This window comes from Cavia porcellus, unplaced genomic scaffold, assembly GCF_034190915.1.
Source record: "Cavia porcellus strain 051 isolate PalLab524CR breed Dunkin Hartley unplaced genomic scaffold, mCavPor4.1 scaffold_4, whole genome shotgun sequence".
Taxonomy (NCBI): Eukaryota; Metazoa; Chordata; class Mammalia; order Rodentia; family Caviidae; genus Cavia; species Cavia porcellus.
In genome coordinates this window covers 23,392,410-23,409,447 of record NW_026947487.1, presented here as the reverse complement: position 1 = coordinate 23,409,447, position 17,038 = coordinate 23,392,410, and the positions used below count along the sequence as shown (strand labels likewise).

At 37.2% G+C, this 17,038-nt stretch overlaps 1 protein-coding gene across 6 annotated transcripts in view; it reads left to right on the top strand.

Annotated features, from left to right (window-relative positions):
- Nucleotides 1-17,038, top strand: part of Tbc1d4 (TBC1 domain family member 4) — a 185,388-nt gene that overhangs the window by 67,475 nt on the left and 100,875 nt on the right. The window contains exon 1 of one of the 6 annotated variants that reach the window (XM_063246850.1): nt 7,934-8,270. The exons of the other annotated variants lie outside the window; for them this stretch is intronic. The gene's annotated coding sequence lies outside the window, so the exon portion shown is untranslated. Of the gene's footprint in view, nt 1-7,933; nt 8,271-17,038 lie in introns of those variants that run through there. 6 annotated transcript variants of the gene reach the window in all.

Here is a 17,038-nt window from a genome sequence, read left to right as displayed (position 1 = left end):
ATAAGAACTTACGTTTTTTAGTTTAAGAAAGCAAAACTATATCCCATGGAATGAGAATGAATATTTGAAAATCATGCATCAGAATAGACTTATAAACAGAATATATAAAGATTTGCTGTAACTTAATAATAAAGATCAGTAATCTACTTAAAGAATTGGCAAAATGTGTGAATGGAAATTTTTACAAGTAATACATGCAAGTGGCAAAATGAGTGTGAAAAGTGCTTAGCAAGTCGAAAACCGTGAGGAGATACTACGTCTACCCACCGGAGTAAATGTAATCAAAAGGATGAACAAAAGCAGGTATTGATGAGAAAGTGGAGAAATTGGAACCCTCACACACTGCTGGTGGGAGAGGAAAATGGGCTGGCAGTTCCTCGAATGGTTAAGCATGAAATTATACTGTATGACTTAGCAGTTCCATGTCTAGGTATCTACCAGAAGTATCTGTCAGAGAAGTGAAAATATAGCTCGATATAAAACTTATACATGAATGTTCATTACAACATTATTCATAATAGCCAAAAGTGGAAGCAACCCAAATATCCCGTAAGCAATGAATGCATAATCAAAATGTGATGTATTTTACATAATGAAACATTATTTGGCAATAGGAAGGAATGAGGTACTAATACGTGCTACAGCATGGTTGAAGCTCAAAGTGCTTAAATGAAGGAAGTTAATTATAAAAGACCACAAACTGTACAACACCATTAGTATAAAATGTTGAAAATATTCATAGTTAGGTCTACACATGGACAAATCCGATTAGTGGTTGCCAGGACTAGGGGAAGAGAGTATGGTCAGTGATGGGGGGGCCTGACTGGTAACGGATACAGGGTTACTTTGGAGCTGCTGAAAATGTTTTAAAGTTAGATAGTGGTGATGTTTGAACAACATTGTAAATACGTTAAAAACCAGCAAATTGTGTGCTTACAGAAAGTGAATGAGCATGGCAGCTTATTTTTTGAGATTTTTTGGTTGGAGCTTTCTCTTTCATCTGGATCCTCTTTCTTTTCCTCTGTGGTCTGTGTCCTGCTCAAGTGTGATTCTGTCTGCAGCAGTTTCTTGTTGGTGAAGGTTCCTTTTTTAGATGAGAATCCTGGAGGGTCAGCTTGCAGACTTTGCTGTGGGACCGTCTGCATCACCTGGTGATTGAAGAAGACAGATCCTATCTCTGTTACCTGCTGTACTCAGCTTGGCTGACTGGGATGTGCAGTGGGTATCTGTTGGCTGCTTTGTGGTTCTCTTGTTCCTGGGTTCTTAAGATGCTCTGTTTCCTCCGTTTACCTCTTTCCTCAGATATATTGAGACTGCGGAAATCTTGTATTTGGTTTTTATTAAAGCTGTTTGTGTTTTCAGATTTCAAGAGATATTTTTTTCAACTACATTTGTTATGAATGTTGCCTATGGATTTTGGTTTTGAGATCATTCTTGTTTTCAGAAATGCAAAAATTATGCTTCCATTGCTGTTGGCTTCTTTGCAGAATTCAGAAGTATAATCTTTTGGAAAACTTGAGGAAGAGATTTGAAAGAAATTGATCTGGCAAAAAGTCACTGAAGTTTGTTTTGTTTTGTTCAGTAGTTGGGCTCAAACCCAGGGTGTTGTTACCACTGAGGTACATCACTATCCTCTTTTTTTTTTTCTTTATTTGTTAATTACAGGGTCTTGCTAAGTTTCCTATTCTGGCCTCAAAACTTTCATTCCTCCTGATTTAGCCTCCTGAGTGGCTGGGATTACAGGTATGTGCCACTAGCTAGGATTGCTTGAGGATTTTAATATTATTGAGGGAAGTGTTCATACTTACTCATGGTTTTAAAACTAGCATTTAGCACAGGGTCCAGACTTAGTAAGTATTCAGACAAACAGTTGCTGAATAAGTAGAGGTGCAGAGAGGTAACAACTGCTTGAATGAGGTGGGGTGGAATCTGTAGCTAGCACTCACTCAGCAGTGTCGACAGCTGGGGCCTTAGGTGACTTGTTGTCCCGCCCTCCAAACAGATCAGAATCTCATTTTCTCAGTCTTCTGCTTTGGGTGCCTCAGTTTATTCTGGGAATGATACTTAGCTCTCATGTTAAGTTTTCAGTGTTACAGGATATTGAGGGTCCCCCAGTTGCTTCTATTTTACATGTTCCTGAGTTCTAGACCCTTAATTAACCCATAGGTGGCAGACCTATGAACCACCTGCCTGTGACTTAGTTATTATTTTTCTGTTCTAAACTACTCTAAATCTTTATGGACAGATGAATCACAGACACTATCTAATTATGTAGGATTTTTGCAGTCTAGTATGGGAGGAAAGTGCCTGAGTTTTACTGAGCAGTCTCTCTCTAATAAATTAGTTTTTTTATTTTTCTTTCCCATGAATCATAAAAAAGTGAGTAAATAGAACTGTATATCTCACATTGATGAAGTCCCCAAATACCCCGTGTTTGGAAACGTTCTGGATTGCCTTGGGTCAGCTACTGCGATGTGCTAAATCCATCCTGATCCCTTTATCTTCACCTGCACTCTCTTTCTAGGTTCCTTTCCTTGGTGCTCTGTATTTTGCTATATGTTCTTTGAGAAAATTGTGCTGAGGCAGAAAGAAAGGACAGAGACATAAAAGGTGCTCCCTGTTAAAACAATGTATTGTACTGGTGGTTTAACAAAGACCTGCCTTCTTTAACTAACACGAGTTGAGTTGAGCGGCAAACTTTGAGCACCTTTGCCATTTTTCAAATCTAGGAGGTGCCAATGTAAAGTATGCAAATCATGATGTTACAAGGAACCCAGTGTTTATTGTAGCTTCTAAATGGCTGTGAAGATGTTGAATGCTGCTTTTTTGGCTTGGACTCTTGGATGTGTTCCTTACCAGATTCCCTTGAGATATGTGTATGGAAATAGCTTGTTAAAAGGCAAAGAAACATGAAGGCACAGATCTTTCACAGTTGGATACTTTTAGTCTCTGCAGCTGTTTGAATGGCCTGGATGAATTAATTTAGTTATGGGTAAGAAGCTTCTCTCTTCCAGATTAGTGATCATGAGCATCCTTCTTAAAATAATGGCAGCCAAGGGAGAGAGATGTGCATGGAATATGGAAAGCTACATTTAATTTCAATTTAAAAGGAACAGGACACAAAAAATGACATTGACATTCTCAAAAGAGAATTAAAGGATTATAATCTTTGTATATCATGAAACTTATTGAAAGTTTTGTGGACTACTCTTTGGAACGATGACTTGTTTCATATACTTTTTGGTGGTTAGTTTAAGTAAATGGGTTTTTGGCTTAAGACTTTGCTATGCTAATATTTATGACCTGTTTAGGTAGTAATGAAAGATGATTATGATACTTTGTGCCATGAAAGACTGCTTTGGCCTTCTAAGTTTCTGGGATCACAGGCATGTGCCACTGAGCTAGGATTACCTGAGGTTTTTAAGTAGAAAAGCAAATCACTTTCCTTTCAATTCTTTCTCCCCTTAGGAAATTACATGCTGATGTGTACTTTTCTGGGCTTAAAATAATGCGTGTATTGTAAAGTATAAATTATATGCTTTTGCAAAAATTATCTCATGTTATTTTTAGTACCTTTCAGAAAACCTAGTAGTTCAACATGGTTTTCTTTCCAGACCGATGAGAGTTAGCAAGCTGGAATCTTCCCTTTTGTATCCCTAAGGACATTAGATACATGATGGCCCACATGTAAGAAAGATGTCAGTGGCACTACAGCCCTCACAAATAAATCGTCCTTCTCTACCCTTGTCCTAGATAATGTGCCAGTACCTAGAAGTCATTCAACAGCTGTCAAATCCATTGCACGGCTGCTGGTGACATGGAGGAGAAACAGCAGCTGGTGGACAAGTGTGACCATCCCTGTGTATGTGTGGAAGGACAGCAGATGGGCATATTTCTAGTACTGCTCACTTTTTAACTAGGCAGATTTACATAGTTCCTTTTAGTGTCATAACAAATGACTGCAATGAAATGTTTTAGAAGATAATTTAGAAAAGTGTAAGGGGGAACGGATTATCCACAGTCCCTCATCAAAACACAATTGCTGTTAACTTTTTATTATTTTTAGCTTTTTAATGCCTTCTATTAAATGTGTTGTTACAGATGACACTTTAAGTTTGTGATCATCCCAATGTTGTCATGAGAAAACCATTCCAGCAGTTTTCAATTAGAAAACATTCTAATGCCTGATGAATACTCCTTAAAACTGTGAAGGTCATTTAAAGCAAGTATGAGAAACTGTCCCAGCAAAGAGGAACTTAGACACAATGACATATGTAACGTGATCTCCCAGATGGGGTGCTGAAACACAAAAAGACATTGGAGGAAAAACTTAAGACATCTGAATAAAGTATTGATTTTAGTTGATAACAGTTTTGGTTTACTAGGCTAAAGGAGAGTGTTACCAGTAGGAAAAATGGGATGGATCTCAAGGAAGTTTTACTATCTATTCTGTGAATTTGAAACTTTTAAAGTGAAATAAATCATTTTAAAAGTTTTGTAATTATATTGTATTAAGTCTCTATATTCTTTATCTTCTATTGTCTTTCGAAAAGTGACTAGTGACTGTTTACTATTCCTCAGAATAACCATGCTCTAATTCACATACCTATTGTTATTTTCATGTAGGAAAGACTACGTATTTATATATGTATTTAGACTGTATATGTATACGTGTATTTAGTACTGCTCGGCTGAACAGCTGTCATTTATTTTGTGTGACATTTTAATAAAGATTTTAAAATAGTTTTAAAAAGTATTTTTGCCAGAGGTTTAGCTCAGTGGCATAAGTGCCTGCCTGGCAAGTGTGAGGTCGTGAGTTCAATCATTGGTACAAAAAAAAAAGTATTTTTAAGAAAAATTTAATAAATTATATATATAAGTATTTTAAATTCTGTTCAGTAAATCAGAACAGAACAATGCAAGCAACATAGGACTTCAAAACAAGACAATGGGAAATCAACAGTGGCTACCATAAAATCTCTTGTTTTCCTTGAAATAGTTATCCATACCTTCACACACAATAAATTCAAGCAAAATAAAATTGTATAAAACCAATCAAGACAGAAGAATGAAAGCATTACAAGACTGCAAAACAAGACAGTAGGAAAGTAACAATGACTACCATAATGTCTTGTTTTTTTCAAAATAGCTATTCATACATACCACCACACATAATAAAATCAATTCTTACAAACTTTTTAGGAGAAACTCTAGGCATGTATAAGCCTATATAGAAATATATTTTTATAGTTTATGATTTTTTGAGGGAGATTAGATTCCCAAAAGTAGATTACTGAATTAAAATTATGAAAATATAAAGCGCTTTGCCCAGTAGTTTTTACCAAAAGCCTGCTTTTAGCTTTCAGTTTTACTACTAATATAATGTATATGGATGCCCAGCCTTGCGTGTATCCATTGTTTGATGACCTTTTCCAGAACGAGTGTTATGTTGATTAAATTTGTATTTCTGTAGTTATTTTTGAATTTAAACAACTCTCTCTTATGTTTACTTTACTACTTTTCTTAAGAATTATCTGTCATGCTTGGTTCTGTGTTCTCAGTTTGTTGAGTACATTTTTTTGGGAGGACTTTTAATAGTAAAGGGAAAACTTTTAATAATAAACACAAAAATAGATGAGGAATTCAGTTTTTACAAGTATTATTTTGTAATAAGCTGTGACTAGCTAGGAAGAGGCAAAATATAATCATGAAAGAAATTAATTGAATTAAATATTGTATTATAAGTATATACACAAGAAATAGTAAATTGTTTTCTTTGCATGTGCATTAATTATTTTGGAGCATAATATGAATTTTAGAAATATTGGAATTGATAAAATTATTCACAATTCTTGGCTTTATTCTTTAGTTATATGTGAGAGGAAAATAGTCAAAAAACTTCTTGTATATAATAAAATCCCCAAACATTTATAGTGTTAACTATTTAGACAATATGAATAGATTGTATTACAAAAACATTTTGTTTAGTAATGATGAAAAGCTAGTTGTTAGCAAATAATTTTTATTATTAACTGTGTAATTAAAACCAATAATTTTCTTAATCCGTGTTCCTCTACTCAAAAACTTTTCTTTTAAAAATAAAATGAGCAATTAGAAGTAAGAAGTTCTGGTGTGCTACTGAAGATTAAAGTGATTTTAATTAATAATTTACCATGTAGTTTAAAAAAGTTGTAATGTCCTCATCCTAAAGGAATAGTAAATATTTTAGAAGACAGACACATTTACCCTGATTATGCAACATGTACATGTATTGAAACATCATTTGGTATCCTATTAATATGCAAAATTTTTACATTCGCATATACACATTCAAAAAGTAAATTTAATACATTAAAATGACTAGCATTATAAAGTTGAAGATGTGGTTAAAGAGAGAATTAAGAGTCTTTACCCTGAATCCACAGGTACTGACTGTTACAGGATGTGTCATCATCCAGGGGGGAGAGGCAGTCAGTCTTCCACTTTGGTTTGTTTTGGAACGTCTTTTCCTCCCCATGTGTGTTCTTTCCCCAGACTGCAGATGCCAGACATACTGTTGTCTTGGGCTGTGGAGCTCATTAACCTGATGCCTGGTGACTGGCAGGCTTCACAGCTTCCTCCTGTCTGATGGGACAGAGGGTCTTCAGATGCCTGTGTGCATGCCTGTGCCTCTCCAGTGGCTCCCTTTCCTCTTTTGTGCCAAGGCATTATATGTTGTTTATCTCTCTCATTTTTACCTTTTTTAAAAAAAATAAATTTTACCCTTCGTTCAGTGCTAATTTGAATTAAAATATACTTACAGTATAATGTATATGAAATCTTTTCATCAAAGATGATGATGTTGTGTGTCTCTGTGTGTGTACATGTGTGCTTGTATTTGCTGTGGGTAGAAAACTACATGGAAAAGAAAAGTAAAAAATTTCACTTTAGTATGTGCTAAATACAGTATTGGAATATGCCAGGCAAATGACCTTTTAAGTGGGGACTGTGATCAGAATGCTCAACGTTAAATATGTTGTATATGTTTTCAAAACTGTTGCATGAAAAGGGAAGTACTTATTAAACTAGAATCAATATTTTAGAAATAGTTCTTGCATTGAAAGGGTGGTGAAATAGTCTGTGTAGTCCTTTGGAAGTTTTCCACCGCAGCTTCAGGGCCAGGAAGTCTGAGGGCGTAAGCTATGTAGGTCTGAGACCCTTGCAGTCTGCCACAAGCTCAAAATTATGTATCTCCCTGTTGTTTATTGAAGATTAATGGAGATTTTAGTTTATTTAGCAATACATATTGTGTGTTTTAATACAAAAATCATTTTAATTGCTTCTTAGTAAAATGATTTTGTCACCCTTCCCTCTAGTACATGTCAGAATATATGCTGTGTTTTTCCTTGACTTTGGGGTATCCTTGGCAGACTGTTACACAGCCCACAGAGTACGTATATCTTATTTAAACAGCTTAGTAATAATATGTGGAGGAAGAACAGACACAGATGACATTTTTTGGAGATTCTGACCAGTATTTTTATGTAAAGTGTTCATACGAGTGAAAGACTATAGATTTTCATGACTTGGGTAATTAATTCAATTCATTTGACAAATGTTCTTGTCTCCAGGACTTAAAAAATATCTTTTTTAAAACAATTATATTTCTGGAGCTTATACTGTAGTTTTCTACCGTGATTTCTAGTTTTACATAGACTTTAAAAACAAGTAAAAATTATTGTCACAGAAAAATAAACCCCAGGAAACTCCAAAATGAAAACATCTTTATTATCTGGAAAATAAGCCTGCTGCATTCTGTGAGTGAGAGAATATAATCTGTATTTTTAGTTAAATATTGCTAAAAAGAGACTTTCCCATTGCCAGAGCATTGCATTTTTTATTCTGTGTATAAACGTTGATAAAACAGCGTGGGTTGTTCAATTCCTGTGTGAAGGTGAAATACTGTGTTCTTTCTGACTTTACTTTTTTTTTCAGCTATTAAAAAGCTGCCTAATGCCAAGGTCATTTAGTACTAGCGCCTGACTGGAAATGGTCATGCAAGTATTCCTTGCCTAGGAGAGTACCTGACTCCAGAGCAGCTCAGTGGAGACACAGTGCAGCAGATGGCCTTGACACCGGCTCTTCCCCATTGTCCTGGGAGACATTTTGGCAAAGAAGCTTGGGGTTGGTGAAGTAACATGACTTCAGAGGAAGAAAGAGGAAGTCTGAGAACAGACAGGGAAATGGATCCTGGAAACAAGGTCTCATCCAGGCTTGAGGGTTGAAGCTGGGTAAGGAGAAGGGGGATACATGTAACTTCCTCTTTGAAACATATTTTCCTTTCTTTGTGATTCATTTCTTGAAAGTGTTTGGAGAACTACAGCATATTAAAGATGGATGAGAGAGCAAAAGATCACTTTGTTCCTGTCTAGCATGATGGTTTTTTTTTTTTTTAATTTTTTTAATCAGTACCGGGGATCGAACTCACGACCGCCTGCTTGCAAGGCAAGGTGCTTATGCCGCTGAGGTAAATCACCAGCCCCTAGCATGATGTTAAATAACAGAAACTACCACTTGTTTAGTGATTTGGGCAAGTTCACATGATTAATTAGTAGAACACATATGTGTTTAGATTCTAGTAACTTACTCTGGGTTTTCCTATTACACTATGATTTTTTTTTTTGAGTGCTTGTTATCTATGGGAGATGGTACATCAGGAAACTGGAGAAGTGATCTGATGCCAAATTGGTAATGCCGTGTGGGCCATGCTGAAGAATTTTGACTTATCTTGTGTATGATGGGGAGTTAGAAAGTATTTTAAACACAGATACAATATTAGATTTGCATTTAGGAAGAATATTTGATTATGATTTGAGGAATGGGGTGTATCAGGGTCATGACAGTGTGATTCATGAAGAGACATACTAGGAAGTTACCAAGAGTGGTTGGCGAAAACACAATGAGACAGTGGGAGTGAAGGGGGGGGGGGCTGACTAGAGTAATGTTAACAGGTAGAGAGATAAAACTTAATAGTTATTTTGCATGGAAGAAGGATAGAGAAATGTACTGATTTGGTTGTCCAAGGTGCATTAGGAACCACCTTACCTGTTAATGGATTAAACCAACCATAGGTGTTTGCCTGCGGACTGTTCTGCTATTTGGACAGGGATTTGTAAAGCTGGCTTGTGTCTAGAGCATGTGACACTGGTAAGAGCTGGGACTTTCAGGATGTTTCTGCACTGTTTGGATGAGACATCTAAGGACTGTCGGAGAAACTGTCTTCTTGTGGTGTCTTTCCAGGGCTCTAGTTAGCTTCTGCCGACAGCTGCCCCACAGAAGTCTGACTTTTTACTTGGTGGCTGACTTTTTTTCCAAAGTTGAAAAGTTGAAGCTGACAACCTTAGTTCATGGTGAAGAATTCTCAGAACAACTATTCTTGATCAGAATAGGTAAAGGGTCAGACCAGACTCAAGATGTGAAGAAATAGGTCCCATCAAAGAATTGATGGACACATGTCTGCCTTATAGCCACAAATCATTCACATTCCTTCACAGGCCAAATACACTCACTTCCCAAAGGCCCAGCAGTCTCATCCCATTACGGCATCAGGCTCAAACTGAAATAGCAAAATTTCATTCATTAAATTCTATCCAGGTGCATATGGGTTGGGTGTAACTTTTCAGGCACAAATTTGTGAATTAAAAGGATAGGTTATCTGCCCTTCTTCCCCATTCTTTAGATATAAATGTCAGTCTAGGGCTCAGATCAGAACAGTGGGACGGGCTGTGGAGCTACATCACAGGAACTGTTCCATGGCAAGATGGAAAGCTCAGCAATCCTCCCGATCTGGGACAGGGCATAAACCTCAGTTAGGATGCAGTTGTCACCGGAGATGGTTTTCTGTTGTTCTTGGCTCTATTCTCTGTGGCTTCCTGCCTTGCCAATAAAAATCGACTGTTGGTTCCAGATGAATGACTTTTTCAGCCTGCATTCTGCCCATAGAAATTTAGGGGGCCCAGAGGCTTCATTTCATTTTGAAAAATCTCATTTCATTGAAGTCCAAGATACGATTGTTTCTCAACACTTAAAGGGCTTTCCGTATATTATCTGTTCTGTTTCACAGAAGTCATCAGGAGATAGATCAGTTCTCCTGTACATCAGGCTGAGTGTCAAGCTTGCTGGGGGACAATACTTTAAGGGTCTTAGAAGCCTGTAGGTCTAATTAAGACTGTCTAGGAGGTGGGTACCTAGATCTTTAAGGTTTTAGAAAGTTTTCTTTGATGTGTATTATGAGCTTTAAAAATTTATTTTATTTTATTTTTTTAGTGGAAGAGCCTTATTTTTATTTATTTATTTATTTATTTATTGTCTTTTTCCTTTTTCCTTTTTATTGGTACTGGGGATTGAACTCACGACTGCCTGCTTGCAAGGCAGGTGCTTATGCCGCTGAGCTAAATCCCCAGCTCCTGGAAGAGCCTTATTTTGATCTTTGCCTAAGACCACTTTTACTTTGAGAATTTTTTGCTGAAAAAGACTGTAGATGAGAAGAAGTAATTACTTTTGCCCCATTAAAGTCCTGGCTCCTCTATATGTCCTCTAATTTTTATTGAAAACCCAATAGTTCCTTCTTAGCCTTTCTTATTTCTGCATACCTTATCCCAAGCAGCGAAAGGAAGATGTTTACTCTTTGAGTTTCCTGCCTGGAAATCTCCTTAGCCCAGTTCCGAAGTTACGAGCCATCTTTCTGCTGTGCACATTCCTGCTAGTGATAATGTTGCTCATCTTTCCAGACAGGATGTGCATCCCCCTTTCTCTCAGCCTTCCCTAGCTGTTTCTTTACTGTCTTTCCGGCTCCCTGGAGCAGTTGCTTTGAGGCCCTGCACAAATACCCACTCCCAAAGCCAGTGCCACATGTTTTTGGTTTCTGTTATGGCAGCACCCCGCTTCTAGATCCTGATTTTCCTTTTGTTTATTGCACAACAAACCACTCTCAAACCTAGCGGCTTAAAATGACGACCACATTTATTTACTCAGTATCCTGCAATCGGAGTTCTCTGTGGTGAGAACAGTTTATGTCTATACCACATGGCATCTGCTGGGGCCAGAATGGGTGGTATTGCCACTTTCATGGGCAGAGCCTCCGCTGGAGGCCTGAAACATCTTGGCCTGGAGGTGGCTTAGTGTCTCTTCTCTCCCTTTTTGAGGCCTCTTGACAGGAGTCCTCAGGCTTTTCTCTGTGCGCTGGCCTAGTCGTGGTATTTCTGCCATTGTTGAAGGCTTTTATCTGAATGCGTAAGGAGACATCCAGTCCTTCTTAGTGCCTGAACTGAGAGGTCCCAGAATGTTACTGTAACTGCAGCTCTTGGTGGGAGTGACTATCGGGTCAGCCCTGCTCTAACAGATGACAAAGGACCTCCCTTGTCAGGGGGAGAACCATAAGGAATTTGCAGCCATCTCTAATCCACTGTAATAGTCCTGGGTTGTTCTGATTAGGTAATTTTGGTAGAGTTTGAAAATTCTCTTAACTAAGCACTCTGGGAAAGATCATGGTTCACTTATGGATGCATTTCAAAGAAATCAACTTCACAACAAAATCATTTTCTAGCATCTCTAGCTTACGGATTCATCTGTGAAGCATTTGTTTGTTTCCTTGGTGCTCGTCCCAGTAGAAACCGATGGCAGAGGAACTCAGTCCCAGTAGGAACTCTGGTGCAGTCCTCATGGCTAGTTCACAATTTCCTAAGTCCTGTGGCTTTCTGTTTCTTATTTTGCTCTTCTGTTTTGTTCCAACATATCTTTAAATAGTTTCTGTTATGGGTAAACTTTCTGAGTTCTTCCTTGATGGAAAAATGTATTTATTCTGTGATAGAATCTTTTTTTAACTGTATACGAAAACGGATACCTAAACGCTTAGACCATTGTCACCTAAAGGTGCTATATATAAATGTAAGGGGATGTAATTTCTTCTTTTTGTTGTTTTTCCCAAAATTTATTTTATGGTCTTTCATTTGTCTGGTCATCATTATTAATTTTTATTGTTGTCCATATTTTTTTAATTTTAGAAAATATAATCACGATGTGTTAGGGTTTTAAAGATATTTAATTACAAGAGTTGACAAGACTGTGAAATTGTCTCTTAGGTGACTTAACTTGGAAATCATTATGGTGGAGCAAATAGGTAGGCCACTGTTAGAGGAACTGCTGGGAGTATCCCTTTGTCTCCTTTATTTAAGAATCTGTTTTTTCCTTGGGAGATGAGATGGGATTGCCTAAAACCCTTGTTTTAGAAAGGTTTGTCTCTGTAAATGAATCTGGGCTTTATCTGAAATCATTGTCAGCAAGGCCTGGGCAGATTGTGGGCCTTTGGCCAGTGCTGCTCTTTGGGTCAGTTCTGTTTGCCCTTCTTTGAAGCAGCTACTAAGGTGATAAGGGTTGAGATATAACCACTATTAACAGCATTCACAGGTAGAAGAAAAATATCCTTTATTGTTTTAGTATAATGAATAGGACTGACTGGGAGGCAATACTGAGTTTTTCCTACCTTCAGAAAGGTATGAGATTTGCAACTTGTGGTTTTTAATGAAAGAAACTCGGTTAAACATTCACCTTTTCCATAAATTATAAGCAGGTGAAATAAACCTGTGGAAAAAATTTCTTGAAAGCAGGCACTATATTAACAGCCAGTCATAAGGGCAAACAGAGGGCCCTGCAGAGAAATCCAGAGCCAGAGGGTTGCAAAAACAACCTGACCCTGAAAGTAAATAAGGAAGCTTAAACAAGGTAACCAATTAAAATGGAGAGAATACAAATATTAACTAATCTGGAGCCATGAGACATACCAAGGTATTTTCACAAGCAGGTTGTGAACTTTACATACTGCTTATAGGTTTGCTATTTGTAGCAACCCATTGAGTAATGCAAGGAATCTTTATAAATAGCCTTTAAGAGCATACAGAGATATTATTATAATGTTGGAGGAGTGGATTTCATATTATGACTCCTGCAATTACCGCTCCCTTTTAAAAGAAGTCAGCAAAAGAGGACTTGCAGTTTGAATTCAGCCTTCTATGTGTTCATTTCTGTTGAGATTCTGCCTGGTGAAGAGCCGCAGCCAGATGGAGAGGTGTGTGATTTCTAGGCCTATCCTCTGCTGCTGAGTGCCCCACTAGTACATTTCTGTCTGTCTTTGCTCCGAAATGTTCCTTACAAGATGACTTTGATATTTAAGGGGCTAGTGTTTTTAAAGAAAATAAAATCAAATGTGAAAATCTTGTTTTTTATTTCACATTCTTCTACCTGCAAGGCATACTTCTGTGTTTAATGGTTGTCTTTGTGCTTGATTGAGGCCTATACTAAATTTTGGCAAAGAGCAGTGGTTTCCCCCTACTGCGTATTCTGCCAAGTTCAAGCAAAGATGTGTTTTTTTTTTTTTTTTTTTGCACATGGTAGTCACTCAATAAGTGTTTGTTAAATGAAGTTAATTAGCTACAGTTCTGTTCCTGTCTTGTTTCCTCGTAACTCAAAATCTGCTGTATTTGAAAGCACAGTATTGGCTCCAGTGCTCAGAATCATCGCCAAAAACAAACTTGATTTGTGATTTATAACAATGAATAGATGACTGAACAAAGCAACTAGATACATACTTTCAAATTTTGTAAAGAATGTCTGGCAAGTCTGACTTCTATTTTATTTAAAATATAATTATTTGTGCTATTGAATAATAAGATAAATATTCTAGCAATCATTTGGCACAAGGGTGGTTTGTTCTGGACATTTGTTTTCTGTATTTTCTTTAAATCGTTAAAAACCTATACAGCTGAAGCAACTGACAAACTGGTGTAATACGTAGCCAAAGTTACCATGGTTCTATTCATGAATGTCGTTTTTGATAACCTCTCATGTTTGATAATGTTAGTCTTTTTAAAATTCATAGGGGTTATGGAAAGACCTAAAGTTTGTGGAATCAAAACTGTGCCTCCTCCAGTGTAAATAAATAGGGAAGTAAAACATATTTGAGCCCAGAATAAATGGATCTGAGACTGTAAACTTGCATTTAAAATTTCAGAGTTTAAGTATCAGCTCTGTGTTTACTAGTTATGTGAACTTTACTTTTTCAAGGTAATTATACTTGTCTGTTTCCCTCATAAGGTAATTGCAAGAGTCTAGTTAAACTTAGTTGAAAAGCACCTTTTAAACTATTAAGCTGGATAAGCAGGATTATAATTACCAAGTCACATTATGTAGCTCTTGTTTCAAAGCAACTCATGTAGACATTTTCAGAAACCAAAGCTTTGTGATCCGCTGACTCATAGTCTTCCTCTGGAAAAGTAAATATCCGTATTATTCAAGACGGAGTTTTTATTTCCAGCATTTTAAAAACTTTTACCCCAGAATGTGGAAGTCGTCTAAGATTGATTACAAGAATATTTGAAAATAGTAGTATGCTCCAAACATTACCCCAGGTAAGGATTACCCCAAACTGCTCCACATTACAGACCTGGCCTGTGTTTTATCCGGTAGACCAAGGGCACCAAGGACATCCACCTAGTCATACTTGTGAATATTTGTAGCAGGGTCAGGCAGAAAATATGTTCTACAAAATTTTATTATATAAATATTAAGAGCTAAGAAAATGTGAATTTTTGTAGTAAAAATGTGGTTAAATGTAACATTGCAGAGACCAGCTTAGTAGAAAGAGGAGTCAGAGGAATCAGTATGCAACGGCTTCAGCAGTACCCAGGAAATGAGCATCTTTTCATGTATGGAGAGCTTGGCAGCAAAAGGGAGAATAAACAAAACTCATGCACTATTAAAAGTAAATGAAGCCTCTCTCTCTCTCTCTCTCTCTCTCTCTCTCTCTCTCTCTGTTACTCAGTTTACAAATTTTAATGCTAAAAAGACAAAGGTCAAGCAAAGAAATGATCGAAGGTCTTAAAGAAGTAGTGCATGGTAGGATTTGGAGTCCTGACAATGGGGACATGGATTAAGGGCGCAGGAAAGAGAAAAAATTCCCTCTAGAGAAGGGAAGGAAACATCTCCAGAGGTTAGGGGAGACAGCGGAAGACAGCCACAGGTTCCTTGACATCCCCAAGTGGCAGCGGAGCACATGAAAGAATGTACCCAACGTGGTCTCACAAACACCAGTGGACTTGTGGATCGCCTGCTGTGAGAGTCCTCTAAGGTGACTCGAGAATAAATGAGTAGATAGGAGAGAATCATCTGAGGGACAGTGGGAAGCACAGTGAACACTGTAATGAAGTGGAAATGAGATGTGAAGAGGATACAGTCAGAGACTAATGTTTGGAGCATACTACTGTTTTCAAATATTCTTGTAATCATTTTGTATCTGTTTTTAAACAGAGTCTCTGGCTTAGTTTTTCAACAAATGTTTATTTGTTGACAATCTTTCATTTCCTAGGGCTTTTAGTTTAGTGTGAGAAGACGGACACTGAGAGGATACAGTATGTGTGAAGTGTATAGTATGTGTGGTGATGTGTGCATAAAAGAAAAACTTTTCAGGAAACAGTAGGGAGGGGAAGTGGGATGAGGAAAGAGGGAGAGAGAAAGAGAAGAGAACGAGAGTGTTTTGGGGAGGGTGGCCATGAAGAATGATGGTCATGACTGAAGGCACAGGGACCGTCTGGAGGTTGGGTTCATGGAGCTGAGGAGGAAGCCGACTCCTCTATGGAAGGATCAATGGCTGGGCTCGCTGAGCAAAAAGTGGTAGGAGAGGAACACAAAGAGAAGGTGAGAATGAGAAGTGTGGGGTCTTGTGATCCTTGGGGCTGGAGGGAACAGCTGAGCAGAGGGATGCAGACACAACAGAGAAGGGCACTTACGGCTGAGCCTGAGGGTTTTGGGGTTCCAGGGTTTAGAGTTCTGAGAGACAAGGAGGAATAAGCAGAGGAGATTGGAGTTGAGAAGAATCTGAAGTATTTCAGTCTGTCTGGTCACTTAAAAAAATAACACATGCAAAATTATGTGAACCCAGAGCAGATGGTCATCAAAAATAGCCACCAGTTAGTGAGGACTTGGTATATGGCAGCCATATATGCTCTCATTTAATCTCACAGATCCTTACAACAATCATTTGAAGTAGGGATCAGGTAACCATTGTATTTTATTTATTTAATTTTTTTTAGGTAATCATTTTAAATGTTAAAAAACTAAAGTGAAAAAAGTCAGTAATAAATTTGTGTAAGGTCACACAGGTGGTAAATGAGAGAGTCATTAGAGCCAGTTTGAACAATTTTGAATGGCTTTAAATTCCAATTAAAACCAATATGTCCATAAGATTAGCAGGTGATTGAATGAAATGGAGGTAACTTAGGCCAATGTGACAATACTTTTATTTCTGTGGGTACTAGCACCATGATTCACACATGCACTCTACAGAACCCTGAGATTCCTAGAAATACTTCTTGGGGTTAGCAGGTTAATACTATTGTCAGCATAATGTTAACATTTCTTTATGTTGACATTTGCACTGTTGATGCACAAATAATGGTGGACAAAACATCAAGAATCTTTAAGACTCACTGTTTTTTTTTTTTTTTATTGTTTTATCAATCTTTTTTTTTTTTTTTTTTTTTTTTTATTTAAGAGGAAAAAGAGAAAAACACAAAACAGAACAAAGCAGTGTAAGGTTACACATAATACATAACTACAAAAAAAAAACATAACAGTAAGAAATCACCTGTTAATAGATTACATAATATCATCTTGGAAATAGTTGCTCAAATCACAGTATCAAAGAATACAAAGTAGACATTCAAACGGAGAGACTGCAAACAGCTGTGTTCAATGATCCAAAAACATTAATATAGTCAGCTATTTAACATCCCTAAACACACTTGTTGTTATATCCGTTAGAGCTCTTTTTTTTTTTTTCCCTTCCCTCTCTTTTTTATAACAAAATTTATACATTTTGGATTTTATTACTCCTCAGTTCTCATTACTCTCTTGGGGGGGAGAGAATAAAGTCAAATATGGCAAAACAAAGCTGTAAGTCCAAACCAAGGATAGACATAGCACATGATGTAGAACAGAGTACAAGGTC